The following is a 26624-nucleotide window of genomic DNA, read 5'->3' on the forward strand; positions in this document are numbered from 1 at the left end:
CGTCAAATTTACCAGTCGCTTGACCTCAAAACCACTATAAATAAATTTCCACTTGCAAGCATACCTTTCTCGTGTACGTGTGCAGTGATCTTCATATTTAGGGAGAGTTAGGTACACTCCACGGCTATTTCTAGTGTGTGTGATAGGATTAGGGATTGCGGTCAGTAGAGTTACCACTCCCTCAGAGCTTGTCCCAGGTTTTCTGTTTTAACCATCAGGTCACTTCGGGTGCTCCTAACCACCAGGTCATAACATCTTCCCTTCTGAGCCCTGCAATGCACCCAAACAGTAATTTTCTCCCACATATGGGGTATCGGTGTACTCAGAAAAAATTGCACTACAAATTTTATGGTGCAATTTCTCCTGTTACTCTTATGAAAATGCAAAATTTGGGGCTAAAAACATATTTATGGAAAAATTTGATTTTTTTTATTTTCTTGGCTCAACGTTATAAATTTCTGTGACGCTCCTTAGGGTGGAGGTTCAAGGTACTCCCCACATAGCTAAATACATTTCTTGGGGGGTCTAGTTTCCAGAATGGTGTCACTTGTGGGGGTTTCCACTGTTTAGGCACATCAGGGGCTCTCCAAACGGAACATGGTGTTCGCTAATGATTCTAGGAAATTTTACATTTAAAAAGTCATATGACGCTCCTTCTCTTCTGAGCTCTGCCATGCACCTGAGCAGTAGTTTTCTCCCTCATATGAGGTATCGGCATGCTCAGGTGAAATTGCACAATAAATTGTATGATGCAATTTATCCTGTTACTCTTATGAAAATGCCTAATTTGGGGCTAAAAATGAAGACATTGCACAACAAATTTTGTGGTCCATATTTCCTCTTACCCTTGTGAATATAAAAATATTTTGGTCTTAAGTAAATTTTTTGTGAAAAAAGTAAAATGTAATTTTTTTTTCCACATTCCAGTGAACCACCTGAAGAATTAGAAAACAACTTGAATGTGGTTTTGAGCACCGTGAGAGGTGCAGTTTTTAGAATTTTTGACATTTTCTATCATATAGACCCCTTGTTTCAAATTTGAGGTGGTCCCTAAGGGTATGTCTCCACGGTACGGATGGGCGGCGGTACCGCCGCAGCGGCGAAGCCACTCGGCGCTAAGCCCCGCCCCCTTAATGGGACGCGATCATGCCGGATGTGTTAACTCTTCACATCCGGGATGATCGCTCTCTCCCATAGGGCCCTGTGATATGCCTTGCGGGGACGCTGCGTCCCCGCAAGGTGTACGGGCATGCTGCGATCTGAAAAGACGCGCAGCATGTCCGTAGTCGCAGGGCCGCCGCGTGTGGGTTTCCACGCATAGTGGAGACAGGATTTCATCAAATCCCCTCCACTATGCAGGAACATCTGGACGCTGCTTGTTTGACGCTGCAGCGCTGCGCAGCGTCAAACAAGCAGCGTTTCCTGAATGTGGAAACATACCCTAAAGATGGTTTTGAAAATATTGTTGAAAAAAGGAGAAATTGCTGGTCAACTTTTAACCCTTATAACTTCCTAATAAAAAAATGTTTCAAAAATTCTGCTGATGTAAAGTAGACACGTGGGATATGTTATTTGCTAACTATTTTGTGTGACACATCTCTCTGATTTATGGGCATAAGAATTCAAGGTTTGAAAATTGCAAATTTTGCACATTTTTGCCAAATTTCCATTTTTTTCACAATTAAAGTAAAGTTTTATTGAAGACATTTTACCACTATCATGAAATACTATATGTGACAAAACAAACAGTCTCAGAATCAGTGGGATCCGATGAAGATTTCCAGAGTTATTACCCCATAAAATGACACTGGTCAGAATTGCAAAAATTGGCCTGGTAATTAACGTGCAAACCACCTTGGGGAATAAAGGGGTTTAAAAAATATAGTTTGTTTTTGCATATATTCATATTCTGAGAATTATAGTTTTTTTCTGCAAACAGAGTCATAAAAGGACTTTTGTTTAGCTAGACAAGTTGACGTTTTCAGTGATACTGGTGTGTTTTTACACGTCTTCTTGACTGCTTTTAATTACATTTTTTTTTCCATCAGTATGATGAAAAAATTGCAACTCTTCCAGCAGAAAAAAAAACAAGCACTAGGCAGCTAGGTCAACAGAAAAATATAAAAGTGATAGCTCTCGGAAAGGGGTAAAGAAAAAAAGGTAAATGCTGAAATGGAAAATTGCCTACTGTGAAAGGGGTTAACAATAACCTCCTTTCTTATCTTATTGCTTTTTGTATCAATATGTGTAACTTACAGGCTATTGGCAGGCTACTGCTGCATTATATACTGTAATATTGGAAACAGAGAATGTATTAATTAGATTCTTTTTCTTTGTGATATATTTTATTCTGTATATCAATGTTACTTCTTTGACTTTAATTGTAAATTGCTTTTGCCCAGTGTCATAAAGAGAAATTGAACTCCTTAAAACATATTACCCTTTACTGCAGTTTGAATATTCAGGTTTACAGATGTGTTATGGTAATTCTTACATTGTGCCCAAAGTAGATTGAGTAGTCCTATATTCGCATTAAAATTCAATTTGTGGCTCATGAATAAATTGTATGACAATTAATGATTTCAGAACTATTGTTAGAATCTGTATGCATTGGTAAAATAAAGGTTAATGTACTAGCCATTTTCAATATATTTCAGAAAAAAAACACTTTACCCTTTGTTTGAAAAGATTTAATGATTTAACCTTGTCAATAAGCATGCAGTGTTTATCCCAAAACTGTGACCTTCTGTTATAACCTTTGTTCAGCTGTCAGACTAATTGTATACAACTCTGCCAAAGTGTGAGCTATAGAATTGGAAACAGAACAAACACTGGTTCAATGCTGCCTGTATTTGTGCACACTCCAAGTGAGGTTGCACTATATGTTGTACAGGTGCAACTAAGATGCAGCATTTAAATGAGAAATATCCTAAAAATACATTAATAATATATGGCTCCAAAATAAATATAGTGCCTTTAAAAAGTATTCATACCCAGTGAACTTTCCACATTTTTAAACTTTACATCCACACCACCTTTTACTGCAATTACAGCTCCCAGTTTTTGAAGTATGAATACTCTTTAAAGACACTGTATGTTAAAAAACATTGTGAAATGCAACCACTAGGTTGCAGCAAGTGAATTTTAGTACTCGACTTTCAGAAGTTGCAGAGCATTTAGTGATAAAGACCAAAACAAGGATTTACTAAAGAGAGGCAATAGCTGAGCTGCTGACTAAGCTTTCTTGGTTTTGGGCATCACATGACTGATCACATTAATTAACTAGACCCAACACAGCTCAGTTGTCACTTTTGGAGACACTGGGGTCAGCGAGTGCTTGAATCCAGTAGCCAAAGCCGCATGGACCAGGGCACATCCCACCGAACGCCTGCTCTCCTTTTACGGTGGGCATAATACTACTCAGACAACACAGGGGGTTGGTAAAACAGTGTGGCAAAACTTTATTGAACCACAAAGCAGGTAGATAACACAGTCCCAGCAAAAGTCCCAAGATGGTGCAAAATTACAGTCTCACCTTTATGCTGACTCGATGGAATAAGAGCAGCTGCGACTTCAGAGATTCCAGGGCCGACTACAGTCACCTGTGGCATGCACAGAGATGAGTTAATGACAAGCTTGGCAAGCTGACAGTTCATTGAGATGCAATGTCAGATGAGCGGAGGGTCACATCCTAGCTTCTTCGAACATCTGAAAGTCAACTTATAGATAATAGTCAATGACTCTTGTCTTAGGGTACCGTCACACATTGAAATTTTCATCGCTGCGACGGCACGATTCGTGACGTCGCAGCGTCGTATAATCATCGCTCCAGCGTCGTAGACTGCGGTCACACGTTGCAATCACGGCGCTGGAGCGATGCCGAAGTCCCCGGGTAACCAGGGTAAACATCGGGTAACTAAGCGCAGGGCCGCGCTTAGTAACCCGATGTTTACCCTGGTTACCAGCGTAAATGTAAAAAAACAAACCGTACATGCTCACCCGTCAGTGTCCTCCAGGTCCCTTGCCGTCTGCTTCCTGCTCTGAGTGCAGCCGTACAGTGAGAGCAGAGTGCAGCACCGCTGTGATCTGCTCTCACTTTCCGGCCGGCACTCAGAGCAGGAAGCAGACGGCAAGGGACCTGAAGGACACCGACGGGTGAGCATGTACGGTTTGTTTTTTTACGTTTACGCTTGTAACCAGGGTAAACATCGGGTTACTAAGCGCGGCCCTGCGCTTAGTTACCCGATGTTTACCCTAGTTACAAGCGAAGACATCGCTGGATCGCTGTCACACACAACGATCCAGCGATGTCAGCGGGTGATCAAGCGACGAAAGAAAGTTCCAAACGATCTGCTACGACGTACGATTCTCAGCAGGGTGTCTGATCGCAGTAGCGTGTCAGACACAGCGATATCGTAACAATATCGCTAGAACGTCACGAATCGTAACGTCGTAGCGATGGAAATTTCAATGTGTGACAGTACCCTTACTCAAAATAGACGTCTGGTTAATTAAGATAAAATACTGTATCTTCACATCAATATCAGTGACAATATTTATTTATTTACTTAATGGCCTTTGGCTCAATCTCGATCCATGACTTGATGAATGAATAATCTGTAGGACCATAGTTGTCATGGATCCCAATGGCTGGGGATCGCACTGGACAAGCAAAATAACAAATAATGGACGAGCTCTAAGGTGATGGAACCTGGGCTGACCGCTGCCCTACTCCTGACAAACACAACTAGAAATAGCCAGGGAGCGTGCCTACGTTGATTCTAGATGCCATGCGCCAGCCTAAGAGCTAACTAATACTGCAGAGGAAATAAAGACCTAGCTTGCCTCCAGAGGAATGAACCCCAAAAGGTATAGTTGCCCCCCACATGTATTGATGGTGAAATGAGAGGAAGGCACGCACATAGAGATGAAAATAGATTTAGCAAAATGAGGCCCGCTATAACTAGAAAGCAGAATGATACAAAAGGGGTCTGAGCGGTCAGCAAAAAACCCTAATCAAAAACCATCCTGAGATTACAAGAACCCATGTGCCAACTCATGGCACATGGGGAGAACCTCAGCCCACTAGAGCTACCAGCTAGCATAGAGTCATAATTAGCAAGCTGGACAAAAACCAAACAACTAAAAAAAACAGAACTTAGCTTATCCTGAGAGATCTGGGAGCAGGTAGCCTGACTAAAACCAAACTGAGCACATCTGAGTACATTGATAGCCGGCAAGGGAATTACAGAAAAGCCAGGTTAAATAGGAAACACCCAGCCTCTGATGGACAGGTGGAAAGCAGAGACCGCAACCCACCAAAGTCACCCAGTACCAGCCGTAACCACCAGAGGGAGCCCAAAAACAGAATCCACAACAGTACCCCCCCCTTGAGGAGGGGTCACCGAACCCTCACGAGAACCCCCAGGGCGATCAGGATGAGCTCTATGGAAGGCGCGGACCAAATCAGTCGCATGAATATCAGAGGCGACCACCCAGGAATTATCCTCCTGACCATAACCCTTCCACTTAACCAAATACTGGAGTTTACGTCTGGAAACACGAGAATCCAAGATCTTCTCAACAACATACTCCAATTCTCCCTCCACCAGCACCGGAGCAGGAGGCTCAACCGAAGGAACAACGGGCACCTCATACCTCCGCAATAACGACCGATGGAACACATTATGAATAGCAAACGATGCTGGGAGATCCAAACGAAAAGATACAGGGTTAAGAATCTCCAAGATCTTATAAGGACCGATGAACCGAGGCTTGAACTTAGGAGAAGAGACCTTCATAGGGACAAAACGAGAAGACAACCACACCAAGTCCCCAACAAGAAGTCGGGGACCCACGCGGCGACGGCGATTAGCAAACTGCTGAGTCTTCTCCTGAGACAACTTCAAATTGTCCACCACCTGATTCCAAATCTGATGTAGCCTGTCCACCACCACGTCCACTCCAGGACAATCCGAAGGCTCCACCTGACCAGAGGAAAAACGAGGAAGAAACCCCGAATTACAAAAAAAAGGAGAGACCAAAGTAGCAGAACTAGCCCGATTATTAAGGGCAAATTCGGCCAGTGGCAAAAAGGCAACCCAGTCATCTTGATCAGCAGAAACAAAACACCTTAAATAAGTTTCCAAGGTCTGATTAGTTCGCTCCGTCTGGCCATTTGTCTGAGGATGGAATGCAGACGAGAAAGACAAATCAATGCCCATCTTAGCACAAAACGTCCGCCAAAATCTAGACACAAACTGGGATCCCCTGTCAGAAACGATATTCTCCGGAATCCCATGCAAACGAACCACGTTCTGAAAAAATAAAGGGACCAACTCAGAAGAGGAAGGCAACTTAGGCATGGGTACCAAATGAACCATCTTAGAAAAGCGGTCACACACAACCCAGATAACGGACATTTTCTGTGAGACAGGGAGATCTGAAATAAAATCCATGGAAATGTGCGTCCAAGACCTCTTCGGGATAGGCAAGGATAACAACAACCCACTGGCCCGAGAACAGCAAGGCTTAGCCCGAGCACACACTTCACAAGACTGCACAAAGGTGCACACATCCCTTGACAAGGAAGGCCACCAAAAAGACCTGGCCACGAAGTCTCTAGTACCAAATATTCCAGGATGACCAGCCAACACAGAAGAATGGACCTCGGAGATGACTCTACTGGTCCAATCATCCGGAACAAACAGTCTTTCTGGTGGACAACGATCAGGTTTATCCGCCTGAAACTCCTGCAATGCACGTCGCAAGTCTGGGAAGACGGCGGACAATATTACCCCATCCCTAAGGATACCAGTAGGCCCAGAGTCTCCAGGAGAGTCAGGCACAAAACTCCTGGAAAGAGCATCTGCCTTCACATTCTTTGAACCTGGCAGGTATGAAACCACAAAATTGAAACGAGAAAAAAACAACGACCAACGAGCCTGTCTAGGATTCAGACGCCTGGCAGACTCAAGGTAAATCAGATTTTTGTGATCAGTCAAGACCACCACACGATGTCTAGCACTCTCAAGCCAATGACGCCACTCCTCAAATGCCCACTTCATGGCCAAAAGCTCCCGATTACCCACATCATAATTGCGCTCGGCGGGCGAGAATTTTCTAGAAAAGAACGCACATGGCTTCATCACCGAGCCATTGGAACTTCTCTGTGACAAAACCGCCCCCGCTCCAATCTCGGAAGCATCAACCTCAACCTGAAAAGGAAGTGAAACATCTGGTTGACATAACACAGGAGCAGAAGAAAACCGGCGCTTAAGTTCCTGAAATGCCTCCACAGCCGTAGGAGACCAATTAGCAACATCAGCACCCTTTTTAGTCAAATCAGTCAAAGGTTTAACAACACTGGAAAAATTAGTAATGAACCGACGATAAAAATGAGCAAAACCCAAGAACTTCTGAAGGCTCTTAACAGATGTAGGTTGTGTCCAGTCACAAATCGCCTGAACCTTGACGGGATCCATCTCAATAGTAGAAGGAGAAAAAATGTACCCCAAAAAAGAAATTTTCTGGACTCCGAAGAGACATTTTGAGCCCTTCACAAACAGAGAATTGGCCCGCAGGACTTGAAACACCTTCCTGACCTGTAGAACATGAGACTCCCAGTCATCAGAAAACACCAAAATATCATCCAAATACACAATCATAAACTTATCCAGATATTCACGGAAAATATTGTGCATAAAGGACTGAAAGACTGAAGGAGCATTAGAAAGTCCAAAAGGCATTACCAAATACTCAAAATGGCCCTCAGGCGTATTAAATGCGGTTTTCCACTCATCACCCTGTTTTATCCGCACAAGATTATACACACCGCGAAGATCTATCTTAGTGAACCACCTAGCCCTCTTAATGCGAGCAAACAAATCAGTCAATAATGGCAATGGATACTGATATTTGACTGTAATCTTATTCAGAAGGCGATAATCTATACAAGGCCTCAGGGAACCATCTTTTTTTGCCACGAAAAAAAACCCTGCTCCCAGAGGGGACGAAGATGGACGAATATGTCCCTTTTCCAAGGACTCCTTAATATAATTCCGCATAGCAGTATGCTCTGGCACTGACAGATTAAATAAACGACCCTTAGGGAACTTACTGCCAGGAATTAATTCTATAGCACAGTCACAATCCCTATGAGGAGGGAGCGAATGGAGCTTAGGCTCCTCAAAAACATCCCGATAGTCAGACAAAAACGCAGGGACCTCAGAAGGAGTAGATGAAGCGATTGAAATCAGAGGTGCATCATCATGAACCCCCTGACATCCCCAGCTTAACACAGACATTGTTTTCCAATCCAGGACAGGATTATGAGTTTGTAACCATGGCAGACCAAGCACTAGTACATCATGTAAATTATACAGTACAAGGAAGCGAATCACCTCCTGATGAACGGGAGTCATGCGCATGGTCACTTGTGTCCAGTACTGCGGTTTATTCATAGCCAATGGTGTAGAGTCAATTCCCTTCAAAGGAATAGGAACTTCCAGAGGCTCCAGACTAAAACCGCAGCGTTTGGCAAATGACCAATCCATAAGACTCAGGGCAGCGCCCGAATCCACATAGGCATCGACGGAAATGGATGACAGTGAACAAATCAGAGTTACAGACAAAATGAACTTAGACTGCAGAGTACTAATGGCAAAAGATTTATCAACCTTTTTTGTGCGTTTAGAGCATGCTGATATAACATGAGCTGAATCACCACAATAAAAACACAATCCATTTTTCCGCCTATAATTTTGCCGTTCACTTCTGGACTGAATTCTATCACATTGCATAGTCTCAGGTGCCTGTTCAGAAGACACCGCCAACTGGTGCACAGGTTTGCGCTCCCGTAAACGCCGATCAATCTGAATGGCCATAGTCATAGACTCATTCAGACCTGTAGGCGCAGGGAACCCCACCATAATATCCTTAATGGCCTCAGAAAGACCATCTCTGAAGTTTGCAGCCAGGGCGCACTCATTCCACTGAGTAAGCACCGACCATTTCCGAAATTTTTGACAATATACTTCCGCTTCATCATGCCCCTGAGAGAGGGCTAATAAAGCCTTTTCAGCCTGAATCTCCAGGTTAGGTTCCTCATAGAGCAATCCCAGTGCCAGAAAAAACGCATCCACACTGAGCAATGCAGGATCCCCTGGTGCCAATGCAAATGCCCAATTCTGAGGGTCGCCCCGCAGGAAAGATATTACAATCTTAACCTGCTGAGCAGGGTCTCCAGAGGAGCGAGATTTCAAAGAAAGAAACAATTTGCAATTGTTCCTGAAATTCAGGAAGGTAGATCTATCTCCAGAAAAAAACTCTGGAATAGGAATTCTAGGTTCAGACATGGGAGTGTGAACAACAAAATCCTGTATGTTTTGAACTTTTGCAGCAAGATTACTCAGGCTGGAAGCCAAACTCTGGACATCCATGTTAAACAGCTAAGGTCAGAGCCATTCAAGGGTTAAGAGGAGGTAAGAAGCAGATTGACAGCAATTAAGGGCTAGGCAGCAAAACTCTGAGGGGAAAAAAAAAAAAAATTTCCCTTAAACACTTCTTTTTCTCCTGCTTCAGCCCAAACAATTAACAATTTGTAGGCCGGCTATACTGTCATGGATCCCAATGGCTGGGGATCGCACTGGACAAGCAAAATAACATAAATAACGGACGAGCTCTAGGGTGATGGAACCTGGGCTGACCGCTGCCCTACTCCTGACAAACACAACCAGAAATAGCCAGGGAGCGTGCCTACGTTGATTCTAGACGCCACGCGCCAGCCTAAGAGCTAACTAATACTGCAGAGGAAATAAAGACCTAGCTTGCCTCCAGAGGAATGAACCCCAAAAGGTATAGTTGCCCCCCACATGTATTGACGGTGAAATGAGAGGAAGGCACGCACATAGAGATGAAAATAGATTTAGCAAAATGAGGCCCGCTATAACTAGAAAGCAGAATGATACAAAAGGGGTCTGAGCGGTCAGCAAAAAACCCTAATCAAAAACCATCCTGAGATTACAAGAACCCATGTGCCAACTCATGGCACATGGGGAGAACCTCAGCCCACTAGAGCTACCAGCTAGCATAGAGTCATAATTAGCAAGCTGGACAAAAAACCAAACAACTAAAAAAAACAGAACTTAGCTTATCCTGAGAGATCTGGGAGCAGGTAGTCAGGAACCAAACTGAGCACATCTGAGTACATTGATAGCCGGCAAGGGAATGACAGAAAAGCCAGGTTAAATAGGAAACACCCAGCCTCTGATGGACAGGTGGAAAGCAGAGACCGCAACCCACCAAAGTCACCCAGTACCAGCCGTAACCACCAGAGGGAGCCCAAAAACAGAATCCACAACACATAGTCTTCTCTCCGGTTATTTTGATTGTATAAAGCCATTGGGTTGTTGGTCTTCCTCTTCACCTTATTAATTCTATTCTTCCAAACATGATGTCCTTCTCCAGTGATTGCTCTCTTTGTGTGATGTGTCCAAAGTAGTCAAAGTGTAGTTTGGTGATCCTTGCTTCGAATGACATGTCTGGCTTGATTTGTTCCAAGGTTGATTGGCTTGTTCTTCTTGCCATCCTGTTGTGAATCCGCTTTTGGGCTCCCCTGGTGGTTGCTGGTGGTACTGGTGACTTGTGTGTCTTTGCTGTCTCAGTTCACCTGCTCCCATCAGTGTTTGGGAGTTTCCTATTTAGCCTTGCTCTCCAGTCATTTCCTTGCCGGTCATCATTGTAACCAGAGCCTTCGGTTGCATGTTCCTGCTACTAGTCTGCTGATCAGCTAAGTGGACTTTGTCCTTTTGTTTTGTATCTTTTGTCCAGTTTGCAGTTTTGTTATTCTCTGTAGCTGGAAGCTCTTGTGGGATGAAATTGCCACTCCTGTGTCATGAGTTGACACAGGAGTCTTAAAGTAATTTCAGGATGGTTTTTTTGATAGGGTTTTCAGTTGACCGTGAAGTCCTCTTTTGTATCCTTCTGCTATCTAGTAAGTGGACCTCTCTTTGCTAAATCTACCTTCATACTGTGTATGTCTTTTCCTCTAAACTCACCGTCATTACATGTGGGGGGCTGCTATCATCTTTTGGGGTATTTCCCTAGAGGTAAGCCAGGTCTGTTCCTTCCTCTACCAGGGGTAGTTAGTCCTCCGGCTGGCGCGTGGCATCTAGGGTTAATCAGGTATGCTCCCTGGCTACTATTAGTTGTGTGGTAGATTTAGCTCATGGTCAGCTCGAGATTCCATCACCCAGAGCTCGTCCGTTATCTTTGTGTTTTGATGTTTCCTTGCCATTGGGAATCATGACACCATCCATGGCATTAACAACATCCTTCTCCAGCATCCTATTTTGAAGTAATTGATTCTTCTTCTAGCTTGAATTTTTAGCATCCAGGTTTTGCATCCATATGTTACTACAGAAAAGATTAGACTAAGTACTAGCCATGTCTTCGTAAGCAGTGAAATGTTTCTCGGTTTGATGACCTTGTACTGTGATTTCACTGCTGATTTGCACATAGTTATTCTCCAGTTGACTTTCAATGTTGTCACTGCATCCTGAGTTATCATTGATCTGAGTAGATGGAAGTCCTTTTCAACTTATAGTTATGAGTACCAGTCGTACCTAGCGGTAGTCAACATATTTGCCTTCTTTGTATTGAGTAGCAGTCTCATGTTCGAACCTTCCATCTTGACACTCCATAAAAAGTCCTTAATTCCATATATAATTGTTGCTATCGTGACAATATTATTATAATATAGATGAGTTGAGCACTCTTTTCTGACCTATCAGGAACAGACTGTAGGCAAAAGTAAAAAAGGAAATACACACAAACTCTAAAATCAATCAGACTTTGAAAGTAATTGAGACCACCAAAACTATTAAGAATCAGACGAGATTCCTTCAAGGAAACCTGTCAGCAGGATCGTGCACAGTAACCTACATACACTGTCAGGTCAGCACCATTATACTGAATGACATGATACCTTGGTTGATGAAATCCGTGGTTTTGTTTTTTTCTTTAGCTGGATAACACCAAGAAAATGTATTATTGCCACACTAAATATGTGATCATGCTGCACAGCAGGTTCCACGGCTGGCACCTGCCTGGAGAAACATTTTTGTCTCTTTCTTCAGTATGTTAGGTATACACTATGTGAACTAGGGGGCATGTAACTGAGAAATCAGTGACCTGTCAGCATTTTGCATTATGAATATATAATCAGAGCACCACATACACCAGACCTGCCTTAGGGAACGAGAAGCTCATTAACTACAAACTGAAAATAAAGTTTAAAAAACAACCACAAGACGGATTTCATCAACCAAGGTATCATTTTAATCAATATAACGGCTCCGACCGGATACTTTGTGTAGGTTAGTGTGCACAATCCTGCTGTCAGGTTCCCTTTAATTAAACAGATCACAGACCAGTAGTGATGAGCAAATATACTCGTTACTCGAGAATAAAAATAGAGAAAAAATACTCGGTGACCTCCGAGTATTTTTTAGTGCTCGGAGATTTAGTTTTCATTGCCGCAGCTGAATGATTTACATCTGTTAGCCAGCATAAGTACATGTGGGGGTTGCCTGGTTGCTAGGGAATACCCACATGTAATCAAGCTGGTTAACAGATGTAAATCAATCAGCTGAGGTGAGGAAAACGAAATCTCCGAACACTAAAAAATACTCGGAGGACACCCGAGCGTGCTCTGGAAATCTCGAGTAACGAGTATATTCGCTCATCACTACAGACCAGTCCTCAAAATGTTCCCCAAAGTGCTAAACTACTTATAGGTATGTAGGTGGCTTAGCCCCTATAAAAATCAAACCTGTAGTATAACTATTAGTGGTTTAATAGGCTTTAAAAAATTATTTTTTATGCAAATGAGGGGGTTGTGGTATACCCTTGACATGATCATGGGCTCAGTGCACCATTTTGTCCCCTCAAATCTGTGGTAAAGTAGCTGCGTTCACAGGTGGGAACCTGTACAGAGAGCTAGCAATGACACTATGTGACTCCAGGTGCAGCATCTGTGAAAAGGTGCAGAGTTGATTATTATGCAGTGGGGAAAATAAGTATTTAATACACTCCCAATTTTGCAAGTTTTCCCACTTAGGCTACGTTCATATTTGCGTTGCGTCGGGCGCAGCCGCGGCGACGCATGCGTCATGCGCCCCTATATTTAACATGGGTGGCGCATGGACATGCGTTGTGTTGCGTTTTGTGATGCATGCGTTTTTTTGGAGCAAGCGTCAGGTCGCAGAGGATGCAGCATGTTGCATTTTTTTGCGCTAAAAAAATGAACGCATGCGTCACAAAACACTGCGTTTTGCATGCATTTTGCGTGCGTTGTGCGTTGCGTCGCCAATGCAGCACACAACAACGCAAATGTGAACGTAGCATTACAAAGAATGGAGAGGTTTGCAATTTCTATCATAGGTAGATTTCAATTGTGAGAGACAAAAACTAAAAATAAAAAAACAAAAAATCCAACCACTCCACCAAGGCCAAGATCAAAGAGCTGTCTAAGGACACCAGGGACAAAATTGTATGCCTGCACAAGGCTGAGATTGGCTACAGGACAATAGTAAAGAAGCTTGGTGAGAAGGCAACAATTGTTGGCACTAATGATATAAAATGAAAAAAAACAAAAAAAGACTTTCAATGTTTCTTGGTCTGGGCCTCCATGCAAGATCTCGCTTCATGGGGTAAGGATGATTCTGAGAAAGGTCAGGAATCAGCCCAGAACTGCACAGGAGGACCTGGTCAGTAACCTGAAGAGCTCTTGGACCACAGTCTCAAACGTTACCATTAGTAACACACTACTCTGTTATGGATTAAAATCTTTCAGGGCACGCAAGGTCCATGCTCATGCCACCACATGTCCAGACCCGATTGTAGTTTGCCAATGACCATATGAATGATACAGAGAAGGCATGGGAGAAGGTTATGTGGTCAGAGGAGACCATATTAGAACCTTTTGGTATCAACTGCACACGCCGTGTTTGGAGGAGGAAGAAGGAAGAGTGCAACCTAAGAAGCATGGTGGGGGAAACATCATACTTTAGGGGAGCTTTTCTGCAAAGGGGACAGGATAGCTGCACAATTTTGAAAGGAGAATGGATGGAGTCATGTATTGCAAAATTTTGGGCAACAACTATCAGTAATAACATTGAAGATGGGTCATGACAGGGTCTTCCAGTATGACAATGACTGAAAACCCAGAGAAAGGGCAACTAAGGAGTGTTCTGTAAGAAGCATTTCAAGGTCCTAAAATGGCCTAGCCGGTCTCCAGACCTAAACCTAATAGAAAATCTTTGGTGGGAGCTGAAACTCAATGTTGCACAGTGAAAATCCCGAAACCTGAAAGAACTGGAAAAGATCTAATAGAGGAGTGGGCCAAAATCCCTGCTGTAATGTGTGCAAACTTGATCAAGAACTACAGAATTGCCGCACAGTAATGAGGCACTGACCCAGTAAAGTTCAATGCAAGTGTCTTTATTGTCCAAAAAACTCACAAACGAAAGGAAAATGATATCCTTCGGATCACAGCCGGGGCGTTAAAACAGTCTGTATCAGAGACTAGTTGCCATGGGCGACTGCACCACCATGTCATGCTGAGGGGCACCAGGTGTATTGTTTCCCTTTGCTCTGTGTTTACTTCACACAAGCCGGATGTTGCATAGCCACCTGCTCTGCAGCTTGCAAACCAACACTAATACACCCAACCCTTTGCTGCAGGGTTTTTAAATGGGATCTGTGGCCATGTGCCACTTGTAAGATCCGGCTGCAGGGAATGAACTGTAGTTCACTCCAAAAATAAAAGCCCGTATTGGGTTTTCTTAATTTTATCTGCCTTGGCCAATAGCTTGACCAAGTCCAAACTTAATTTTAATCTTTACTGCAACCACAGCTATGTCTGTGGCTGCAATACACTACAGCAGCCTCAATACATTTCAATGCGCATCCTGGGGAATACATACCATCCCTCGCATATTCAGTGCCTTGCAAAAGTAATCGGCTCCCAGGAACTTCTCAACCTTTTCCCAAATATCATGCTTCAAACATAAAGATACCAAATGTAAATTTTTGGTGAAGAATCAACAACAAGTGGAACAAAATTGTGAAGTTGAACGAAATTTATTGGTTATTTTACATTTTTTGGAAATTCAAAAACTGAAAAGTGGGGCGTGCAATATTATTTGGCCCCTTTACTTTTAGTGCAGAAAACTCACTCCAGAAGTTCTTTGTGGATATCTGAATGATCCAATGTTGTCCTAAATGCCTAATGATGATAAATATAATCCACCTGTGTGTAATCAAGTCTCCGTATAAATGCACCTGCTTTGTGATAGTCTCAAGGTTCTGTTTGAAGCACAGAGAGCATCATGAAGACTAAGGAACACAACAGGAAGGTCCGTGATACTGTTGTGGAGAAGTTTAAAGCCAAATTTGGATACAAAATGATTTCCAAAACTTTAAACAAGGAGCACTGTACAAGCGATCATATTGAAATGGAAGGAGTATCATACCACTGCAAATCTACCAAGACCCAGCTGTCCCTCTAAACTTTCATCTCAGACAAGGAGAAGACTGATCAGAGATGCAACCAAGAGGCCCATGATCACTCTGGATGTACTGAAGAGATCTACAGCTGAGGTGGGACAGTCTGTCCATAGGACAACAATCAGTCATACACTGCACATATCTCACCGTTATGGAAGAGTGGCAAGAAGAAAGCTATTTCTCAAAGATATCCACAAAAAGTGTTGTTTAAAGTTTGCAACAAGCCACCTAGGAGACACACCAAACATGTGGAAGAAGGTGCTTTGGTCAGATGAAACTAAAATTGAACTTTTTGGCAACAATGCCAAACGATATGTTAGGCGTAAAGGCAACACAGCTCATCACCCTGAACACACCATCCCCACTGTCAAACATGGTGGTGGCAGCATCATGGTTTGGGCCTGCTTTTCTTCAGCAGGGACAGGGAATATGGTTAAAATTGATGGAAGATGGATGGAGCCAAATACAGGATCATTCTTGAAGAAAACCTGTTTGAGTCTGCAAAAGACCTGAGACTGGGATGGAGATTTGTCTTCCAACAAGACAATCATCCCAAACATAAAGCAAAATCTACAATGGAATGGTTCACAAATAAATGTATCCAGGTGATAGAATGGCCAAGACAAAGTCCAGACCTCAATCCAATCGAGAATCTGTGGAAAGAGCTGAAAACTGCTGTTCACAAAAGATCTCCATCAAACCTCACTGACCTCAAGCTGAATGGGCAAGAATTTCAGTCTCTCAATGTACAAAACTGATAGAGACATACCCTAAGCGACTTGCAGCTGTTATCGCAGCAAAAGGTGGCGCAACAAAGTATTAAGTTAAAGGGGCCGAATAATATTGCATGCCCCACCTTTCAGTTTTTGAATTTCCATAAAAATGTAAAATATCCAATACATTTCATTCAACTTCACAATTGTGTTCCACTTGTTGTTGATTCTTCACCAAAAATTTACATTTGATATCTTTATGTTTGAAGCATGATATGTGGGAAAAGATTGAAAAGTTCCAGGGAGCCGAATACTTTCGTAAGGCACTGTAATTCCCCCTACACAGTACCAAATATTAACTTCTGTTTTTCTTTTGTATCAAATACTTATTTAGCCCAATGCAACGCAAATTAATTATGTAAAAATCATGCAATGTGATTGCCTGGATTATTATAAGATTCTGTCTCTCACAATTAAAGTGTACCTAACATAAAAATTACAGACCTTTAAAATTCTTTGCAGGTGCGAAAAACGGCAGTGTCTCAAATACTTATTTTCTCCACTGTATCTAGATTGACAATGCTGAACTCAAACTCAATTGGGTGTACTGCACCTGTACACTACAGCCAAACTCACATAGTGTTATTGCCTGCTCTTATTGCTGACTCCTGTTTGCAGCCTACACTCAAGTGCTGTATTGCAGACCTGAGCCATCAATGGCGCTATGTGAGCATGACTAAAAAGTTCTGGCAGCTAGATATCAAGATGTATAATGTTCGATATGCAAATTGAGGTTTGTAAAAGTGCATTGAGCACTTGGCCACATCAAAGGTGCACTGAAGTTCCCTTATTTGCATATGAAAGTGATAGTTGGCATATTGGTTCTATGCCAGTTAAAAACAACTAAAAGCAATACTGCTGTTTTTATTTTTATAAATCCCCTATATAGCCAGAGGCCTAAGGGGTAAGGTTTCTCCTTGTGGAGAGTGACATACCAGCTCTGGCTAGGATTTTGTAGGATTACTAATTCCAACAGGTGCTGCTTTAGAGTTCAAGTCCTCTTTTTCTCTGAAGAGGCAGTTTGCACCTACATAGCCAGAGAAAGTGGTATGGTTAGCATTTTGGGGGTTTCTCCCTTTATTTCAGATCCTGTGTCAGATCATCTAAATAGTCAAACCACAAACAAGACAACAAAATTTGTCAGAACTCAAATCAAGTCCCCCAATTCAATTGCACCCCTAAATTAAGCTAAACCCCCTAAATTAATCAGATGCTTTACCCTTATGTACTTCCATTTAAAATTATCGCCATATGAAGGTACAATTTGTGGTTATTTTAATAGACCATACAATAAACTAAAAATGTATTCACATGTACATATTAGAAAAAGTAGTGTATATTATTTCCTAGAATTAATTATATAATCAATCTAAAGTATATAAATATAATATTAATAGCAATAATAATAACAATTATAACTAATTATGCACTCTGTAATCATCTGTTTTAGGGAGTCTATAGCATTGGATTATACCTTTATTACTACTATTGTCATTCTTTAAAAAAACAAACAAACATATATCTACTACATAATTGTCTAAGGGTCACTTCCGTCTTTCTGTTCTTCTGTCTGTCTATCTGTCTGTCTGTCTGTCACAAATATTCATTGGTCGCGGCCTCTGTCTGTCATGGAAATCCAAGTCGCTGATTGGTCGTGGCAAAACGGCCACGACCAATCAGCGACGGGCACAGTCCGGCGGCAAAATGGCCACTCCTTACTCCCCACAGTCAGTGCCCGGCGCCCGCTCCATACTCCTCTCCAGTCAGCGCTCACACAGGGTTAATGGCAGCGGTAACAGACCGCGTTATGCCGTGGGTAACGCACTCCGTTACCGCTGCTATTAACCCTGTGTGTCCCCAACTTTTTACTATTGATGCTGCCTACCCAGCATCAATAGTAATAAAATGTAATGTTAAAAATAATAAAAAAACAAAAAACCTGCTATTCTCACCGTCCGTAGCCCGCCAAGCCGCACGCGGCTGCCGCCATCTTCCATTCCCAGAGATGCATTGCGAAATTACCCAGAAGACTTAGCGGTCTCGCGAGACCGCTAAGTCTTCTGGGTAATTTCGCAATGCATCCTGGGAATGGAAGATGGCGGCAGCCGTGCGCGCATCGCCAGAGCTTCGGTGGACCCCGGTGGGTGAGTATATCACTATTTTTTATTTTAATTATTTTTTTTAATAGGGATATGGTGCCCACACTGCTAAATACTGCGTGGGCTGTGTGATATACTGTGTGGGTTGTGTGATATACTGCGGGGGCTGTGCTATATACTACATGGGCAGTGTGATATACTGCGTGGGCTGTGTGATATACTGCGGGGGCTGTGCTATATACTACATGGGCAGTGTTATATACTACGTGGGCTGTACTATATACTACATGGGCAGTGGGATATACTGCATGGGCTGTGTGATATACTGCGGGGGCTGTGCTATATACTACATGGGCAGTGTTATATACTACGTGGGCTATGTGATATACTGTGGGGGCTGTGATATATACTACATGGGCAGTGTGATATACTGCGTGGGCTGTGTGATATTTTGCGGGGGTTGTGCTATATACTACATGGGCAGTGTTATATACTGTGTGGGCTGTGTGATATACTGCGGGGACTGTGCTATATACTACATGGGCAGTGTGATATACTGTGTGGGCTGTGTGATATACTGCGGGGGCTGTGCTAATACTACATTGGCAGTGTGATATACTGCGTGGGCTGTGTGATATACTGTGGGGGCTGTGCTTAATACTACATGGGCAGTGTTATATACTGCGTGGGCTGTGTGATATACTGCAGGGGCTGTGCTATATACTAGATGGGCAGTGTTATATACTGTGTCGGCTGTGTTATATACTGCGTGGGCTGTGCTATATACTGCGTGCCCTGTGTTATATACTGCGTGGCCTGTGTTATATACTACGTCGCCTGTGTTATATACTGCGTGGCTGCTATATACTGCATGGGCTGTGTTATATAGTACGTGGGCTGTGTTATGTACTGCATGTCCTGTATTAACGCATTGGGTATTCTACAATATGTATGTATGTATATAGCAGCCACATAGTATATAGCACAGGCCACATACTATTTGTCTGCTATATACTACATGCCTCCTATATACTACATGGCCTGTGCTATATACTATGTGGCTGCTATATACATACATACATACATATTCTAGAATACCTGATGCATTAGAATCGGGCCACCATCTAGTATATATATATATATATATATATATATATATATATATATATATATATATCCATATCATTAAAAGCCTTTGATATATTCCAATAAATAATAACACTGGTCAACAGCATTTTTGGTGCCAAAGATATTTCATCGAATTTAGGGTATTTTTGGGGTGCTGATTCTGAATATGTCATCAGTTTTGCCAGATTGGCTCAAGTTTTTGAGATTTTTGGTATCTTATTTATAGCACTTGTTGGTAAATGCGACGCATCATCTCATTAATTTCTTTGGATTAGTACTTGAACTGAGCAGTTCTCAATATAGTTTTGTGTTAATTAGTGTTCTAAAAGTTTGTTCATAGCTTGATTTTTGCACTAACTTTATGTTGTTGTCTGTTTTCCAGTGAAAAGCATCAACTCATCAAGAAGAAGTTGTCTTAACGATCCAGACTCATTCTGTTACATTTGTGGTGAATACACACTGCCAAAACATAGAAGAAACATAACAGACTTCGTAAAAAAAGTGTATTTTGCCTATTTTGGGGTTATGCTTGGGGACCAAGACAAGTTTTGGGCACCACACATAGTGTGCAAAGCATGTATCGAATTATTACGAAAATGGAGCAAAGGACAAAGAAAAAGCTTCAAATTTGGTGTTCCAATGGTGTGGAGAGAGCCAAAAAATCATCATGATGACTGTTATTTCTGTGCAGCGCAAGTGCAAGGATTCAATAAGCATAAGAAACGAAAATGGGAGTAACATGGAATCTGCAAGAAGGCCTGTCCCTCATTGTGAAGATGTGCCTGTACCTGTGTTTACCATAAATAACAGTCATCATGATGATTTTTTGGCTCTCTCCACACCATTGGAACACCAAATTTGAAGCTTTTTCTTTGTCCTTTGCTCCATTTTCATAATAATTCGATACATGCTTTGCACACTATGTGTGGTGCCCAAAACTTGTCTTGGTCCCCAAGCATAACCCCAAAATAGGCAAAATACACTTTTTTTACGAAGTCTGTTATGTTTCTTCTATGTTTTGGCAGTGTGTATTCACCACAAATGTAACAGAATGAGTCTGGATCGTTAAGACAACTTCTTCTTGATGAGTTCATGCTTTTCACTGGAAAACAGACAACAACATAAAGTTAGTGCAAAAATCAAGCTATGAACAAACTTTTAGAACACTAATTAACACAAAACTATATTGAGAACTGCTCAGTTCAAGTACTAATCCAAAGAAATTAATGAGATGATGCGTCGCATTTACCAACAAGTGCTATAAATAAGATACCAAAAATGTCAAAAACTTGAGCCAATCTGGCAAAACTGATAGCATATTCAGAATCAGCACCCCAAAAATACCCCAAATTCATTAAAATATTTTGGACACCAGAAAAAAAATTTTTTTTTGTTGACCTGTGTAATTTAAAGAAATATATTGAAAGATCATTTTTCTGGGAAAATAGTGTAATAACTTTCTTTTGGTTTGCTTTAAATTTGACTTTCTGTTGTTGTCTTCTGTTAAAAGACATTTAATTTCTTTTTGACAGTTTTATATAATTTCTTAAAGAACACGACTGGGTGATTACCTGTTACAGTGTTCTTCACACAGCTCTTTTTTTTAATAGAGGGGGTGATGCAGCTGGAGACCCCGTTATACCCCAGTAAGAGCAAAACCCTGCTCACAGCTCAGTCCATGGAAGTGAGCACCATTGCCTATAAAGAGAAAGAGAGGAGACGCCGTCAAGAGAAGCAGCTGTGCTTTTATTGCGATGAATCGGGACATTGGAGGAAGGACTGTCCCTCCTGTCCTTCATTGGTCAAGGTGTCGGAAAATGACTAGGTCTGGGTGGTTGTCGAGGAGACTACCAAGACCCTCAGGTACATTTTTCCTCATTTTTGAAAGTTTTGCTGCAAGTGGAACTGCTGGTGGACATTTGCCCTTCTTTTTCTACGGCTTTTGTTGATTGCGGTTCATCCATCAATTTGATCGACTCCCGTTTGATATCTCAATGCAAGAGAGGGACAATTAGGCTTGAAACTCAGGTTAAAGTGGTGGCCATTGACTCCTCTCCTCCTACCAAAGAAGGGATTTTCTGTGTCTCAGAGGTCTTTTCACTCAAGGTGGGCTCAACTCATGCTGAAAAAATAAGTTGTTTTGTTTTGGAAAATCTGCCTGCGGGGTTGGTGTTGGTTCATCAATTGAGAGAATGGGGAAAGTGTTCAATGGGGTACTAACTGTGCCAATCAATGTTGTAAATCTGCATTGTTCTCTAAACCTGTTAAATCTGTCTCTGTGTCATCTACCAGTCTGGAGGGTAGTTCGGAGTACCTAAAAGACTTTGAAGATGTGTTCTCCTAAAGCAAGGCTGAGGTCCTGCTGCCACATAAACCCTTTGTGCCATTGAGTTGATTCCTGGGGCTAAATTGCCTAAAGCCTGTTTAATTTGTCCGGCCCTGAAAGCTTAGCTATGAAGAAGTATATTGTGGAGAGTCTCCGCAAGGGGCATATACGTCTTTAAGTCTCTCCTGTGGCCGCAAGGGTCTGTTTTGTAAAGAAATAAGTTGGCGGTTTACATCCCTTCCTCGACTTTTGGGAACTTAACAAAATTACCATGAGAAACACGTACCCTCTTCCTCTTATTTTAGATTTGTGTAACCAGTTCTCAGGAATGAAATGGTTCTCCAAATTAGATCTTCGTGTAGCCTATAGTCTGAAAAGCTTTCGGGAGGGGGATGAGTGGAAGACTGCGTTTCTCACATCTGAGGGGCTTTTTGAAAACCTTGTTGTGCCACTTGGTCTTTGCAAATGCTCCCGCCATATTTCAAAATTTCATTAATGTGGTGTTTGCTGATCTTATTGGTCATTTTGTAGTTACCTACCTTGATGACAATTTGGTTTAGTCCCCTGATAGTCATACACATCTGCAACATTTACTTACTGTTCTCCAAAGACTCAGGGAAAATCAACTGTTTGCCAAATTAGAGAAATGTTCATTTTTGTACAGGAATTGTCTTTATTGGGCCTGATTGTGTCTTTTGATGGGTTTCGCATAGATCCCAAGAAGGTGCAGGATATTGTTGACTGGGTTCAGCCCCAGGATCTGAAGTACCTCCAATGCTTCTTTTGATTCACCAACTATTATTAAAAATATATTGTAGGTTTTTCACAGGTGGTTAAGCCACTTACTGATCTTACACGCAAGGAGGCTGATGTAAAAAATTCATCTGTATCTGCCAAAGAATCCTTTTTGATGCTGAAAAAGTGTTTTATGTCCTCCCCGATATTGGTCCAACCAGATCCATCCAAACCTTTTATTGTAGAGTTGGACACTTCTGAGGTGGGGGTGAGAGCAGTGTTGTCTCAGGTACCTGCCACTTTGACCAATCTCAAGCCAAGTGCCTTCTTTTTCAATAAGTTCACTACAGCTGAGAGACATTATGATGTGGGCAATAGAGAACTTCTTGTGATCAAATTGGCATTTGAAGAATGGAGGCACTTTGTGGAGGGGGCGGCTCATCCAATCACTGCGATTACTGATTATAAAAATTTAGCCTATATTGAGTCTACTAAAAGATTGACTCCCAGACAGGCCTGCTGGTCACTTTTTTTTCCCGGTTTCAGTTTTCCATCACTTTTTGTCCTGGGTCCAAAAATCTCAAGGCTGTTTCTCTAAAATTTGATTCTGTGTCTGTCCCCAAACCGCCGTCCTCCATTCTTCATCCTGTGGTGGTGGTGGCTGAGGTCTCGTTGGAGCTGAAGCAGGAGATTGTTGAAGCTCAGTCTCTTGCTCTGGCCTCTAAGCCAGGGGGAAAATTGTTTGCCCCGAACAATTTCTGTATAGACTCCTTCAAGAGTTTCATGAATCTAGGCTGAGAGCTCATCCTGGATTTTCAGCCACGTGAGATACCGTGGCAAGGTTTTTTTTGGTAGCCCTCATTGGGTATGGATGTCAAATTTTTTTTATCTGCATGTGGGGTTTATTCCCATTCTAAGAGCTCTCATAGCCGGCCAGCCAGGGAATTGGTGCCTTTGCCAATTCCTGATAGACCATCGAGTCACCTGTCCATGGACTTTATCACCAATCTCCCTCCTTCCAGGGGTAATACCATTGTGTGGGTGGTGGTGGAAAAATTTTCTAAGCAGGCCCATTTTGTATCCTTGTTCCCATTACCCTCAGATGAAATTTTGTCCTAGTTTTTTGTGCAACACGTGGTCCGTCTGCATGGGGTAGCCATGAAAGTGGTGTCATATCCTGAGAGTAATGGTCAGACAGAACGCACCAATCAGTCCCTTAAACAAATTATTTGATGTTTGGCCTTTGATAGGCAGGATGATTGATGTGATGCGCTGCCTTTAGCTTAGTTCACCTTCAACAGCCATGTGAGTCAGTCCACCGGTAGTCCCCATTCCGGGTTAACTATTGGTTCAGTCCACATTTTAGGGAATTTTCCTGCTTGGATTCTGGTTGTTCTGGGGTGGAGGGGTCTGTACAGCATTTAAAAAATGCTGAGGTCCATCATAATACCTCCAAGGCTCAAGGAAGGTATAAGTTCTTTGCAGACAAGAAGAGAGTCTTGGATCATACATTTCAGGTTGGAGAGAAGGTTTGGCTTTCCACGTGGAATATGAAGCTCAATTTTCCATCAGCCAAGTTGGGTTTAAAGTTTATTTGTCCATATGAAATCATGGACATAGTCAATCCTGTAGCCTATAGGTTACGCCTCCCAGATTCATTCAAGATTTCCAATGTGTTCCAAAAGTCCCTTTTAAAACCCTTGGGCTCTGTTGAGGAGGGGTCTGTGTCAGCTTTTCCTCCAGTGTTGGTGGAGGGTCACGTGGAATATGAGGTTGGACACATTGTAGATTTTTGTCTTGTACTCCGCACCTTGCAGTATCTGGTACACTGGAAGGGGTATGGTCCAGAGGATCAATCTTGGGTCCCTGCCCAGATTGTACATGCTTATCATCTGGTTGGGGCATTTCATGCCAGGCATCCTGAGAAGCCTGGGGGTCCGGTGGCTCCCCGTTGAGAGGGGGGGTACTGTCATGGTCTGTATGGAGGTTCTTGTCTAGTGTTTCAGGGATTAATGCTGTTGGCCTCCCTCTGGCTGTGGGAGGGCTTTAAAAAGCCTCTTTGGGCCCTGTCCATTGTCAGTGATACTTTTGACTTCGTCTGAGTTCCTGATCCCTGTGTATCTGAGGATACTATCTGCCTGTGTGTGATTGCTTGTGCATGACCCGATCCATTCCTGTTTTGGAGTTTTCTACCCTATTCTGTACTCTCTTAGTCTCTAGGTTTTGACCTCTGCTTGTCCCTGACCTTCCGCTTTGTGTTTCCCGTCTTTTATCACACTGCTATCTCCGGCTTTCTGGCCCTGGATTGTTATTGACCATGTCTCTGTCTGTACTATGTCGTTTCCTGGTTTACCAGCATCGGTCTGGCATTCCCCTGGGCTTCTCTAGCCCAAGCTCTGGTCCCTGGAGTCCGGGGCTTGTTTCTGCCCCTACACTCCCCTTGCGGTCACGTGCTTCAGGTCCCCTTTACCATGACCTTTCCAATCCACCAGATAGATTTTTTTGCCATGTACCACCTTACACCCAATGATAGCATTCACCTCATAATCGTCCATGGACTAGCCCGATGTCCCAGCAGATGACTCAGAAAAGCGGGACATGTGAATGGGTTTTAGGAGGGACACATGAAAGTTGTCGGTGATACCTAGGCTTGGAGGAAGAGCCAACCGGTAGACCACAAGATTGACTTGTTCCAGGACCTTGAAAGGGCCTATGTAGTGAGGCGCAAACTTAGTGGACTCAACTCACAGCCTGATGTTACAGGTGGAGAGCCACACTAAGTGGCCAGGAGTAAAGGTCGGAGCGGGGTGCCAGTGTGCAACGGCAGAAACCCTCATTCTCTCCTTGGAGGCCTGGATGGCATCCTGTGTGCGGTCCCAAATGTCACGTGCCTCCACCACCCAGTCTGCCACCCTAGAATCGGTGGATGGCACGGGCAAGGGCACAGGGACATGCAGATGCTGGCCGTAGTTAAAGAGGAATGGGGTCTGTCTGGTAAAGTTGGCTACAGAATTGTTCAATGCAAATTCCACCCATGATAGCAAGGATGCCCAGCCATCCTGCCTTGTGGAAACAAAATGTCGCAGGTATGTGTCCAGAGTCTGGTTGGCCTTCTCTACCAATCCATTTGTCTCGGGATGGTATGCAGAAGAGAGATTCAGCTCAATGCTGAGTAAACGACAGAGCTCTCTCCAGAACCGAGATGCAAACTGGGGACCTCAGTCACTGACAATTTTGTCTGGCATACCATATAGGCAGAAAACATGTTTAATAAACAACGCTGCCAAGACCCATTCAGAAGGTACTCGTGGAAGAGGCACCAAGTGCACCATTTTGGAAAAATGGTTGGTGACTACCTAGATAATGGTGCAGCTATGAGACTTGGGTAAGCCCACCACAAAGTCCATCCTGACCATCTCCAAGGGCCTGACTGCTACCGGCAGGGGATAAAGTAATCCAGCATGCCAAAGACGAGAAGACCGATTCTTGGCACACGCCCGAATATAGCCCCAATGTCACGGGCCATATGTGGCCACCAGTACATCCTCGCCAGAAGCTCAGATGTCCTCTTGATCACAAAATGTCCACACTCCCTGGACGAGTGAGCCCAAGAGAGAGCCTCCAGTCACAAATTAGGTGGAAGGAAAGTCTTGCCTGGGGGCACTGACTCTAGCAAAACCAGAGCCACAGTTCTCAGGCTCTCTGAAGGGACAATAAGCCAAGGCTCCTCCTCCTCCTCCGCTGACACTACGGAGCAGGTGAGTGCATCGGCACGAATGTTCTTCTCCCCGGAGAGAAAATGAAGGGTGAAATGGAACTGGGAGAAGAACAGGGACCATCTAGCCTGATGAGAATTTATCTGCTGAGCAGTCTGTAAATACACCAAATTTTTGTGGTCAGTGTAAACTTGGAAGGGAAAACGAGCCCCCTCCAGGAGGTGTCTCCACTCTGAGAAGGCCAACTTCATTGCTAGCAACTCCCTGACCTCGATGG

The sequence above is a fragment of the Ranitomeya variabilis genome, chromosome 1 (genome assembly GCF_051348905.1).
Source record: "Ranitomeya variabilis isolate aRanVar5 chromosome 1, aRanVar5.hap1, whole genome shotgun sequence".
Classification (NCBI taxonomy): Eukaryota; Metazoa; Chordata; class Amphibia; order Anura; family Dendrobatidae; genus Ranitomeya; species Ranitomeya variabilis.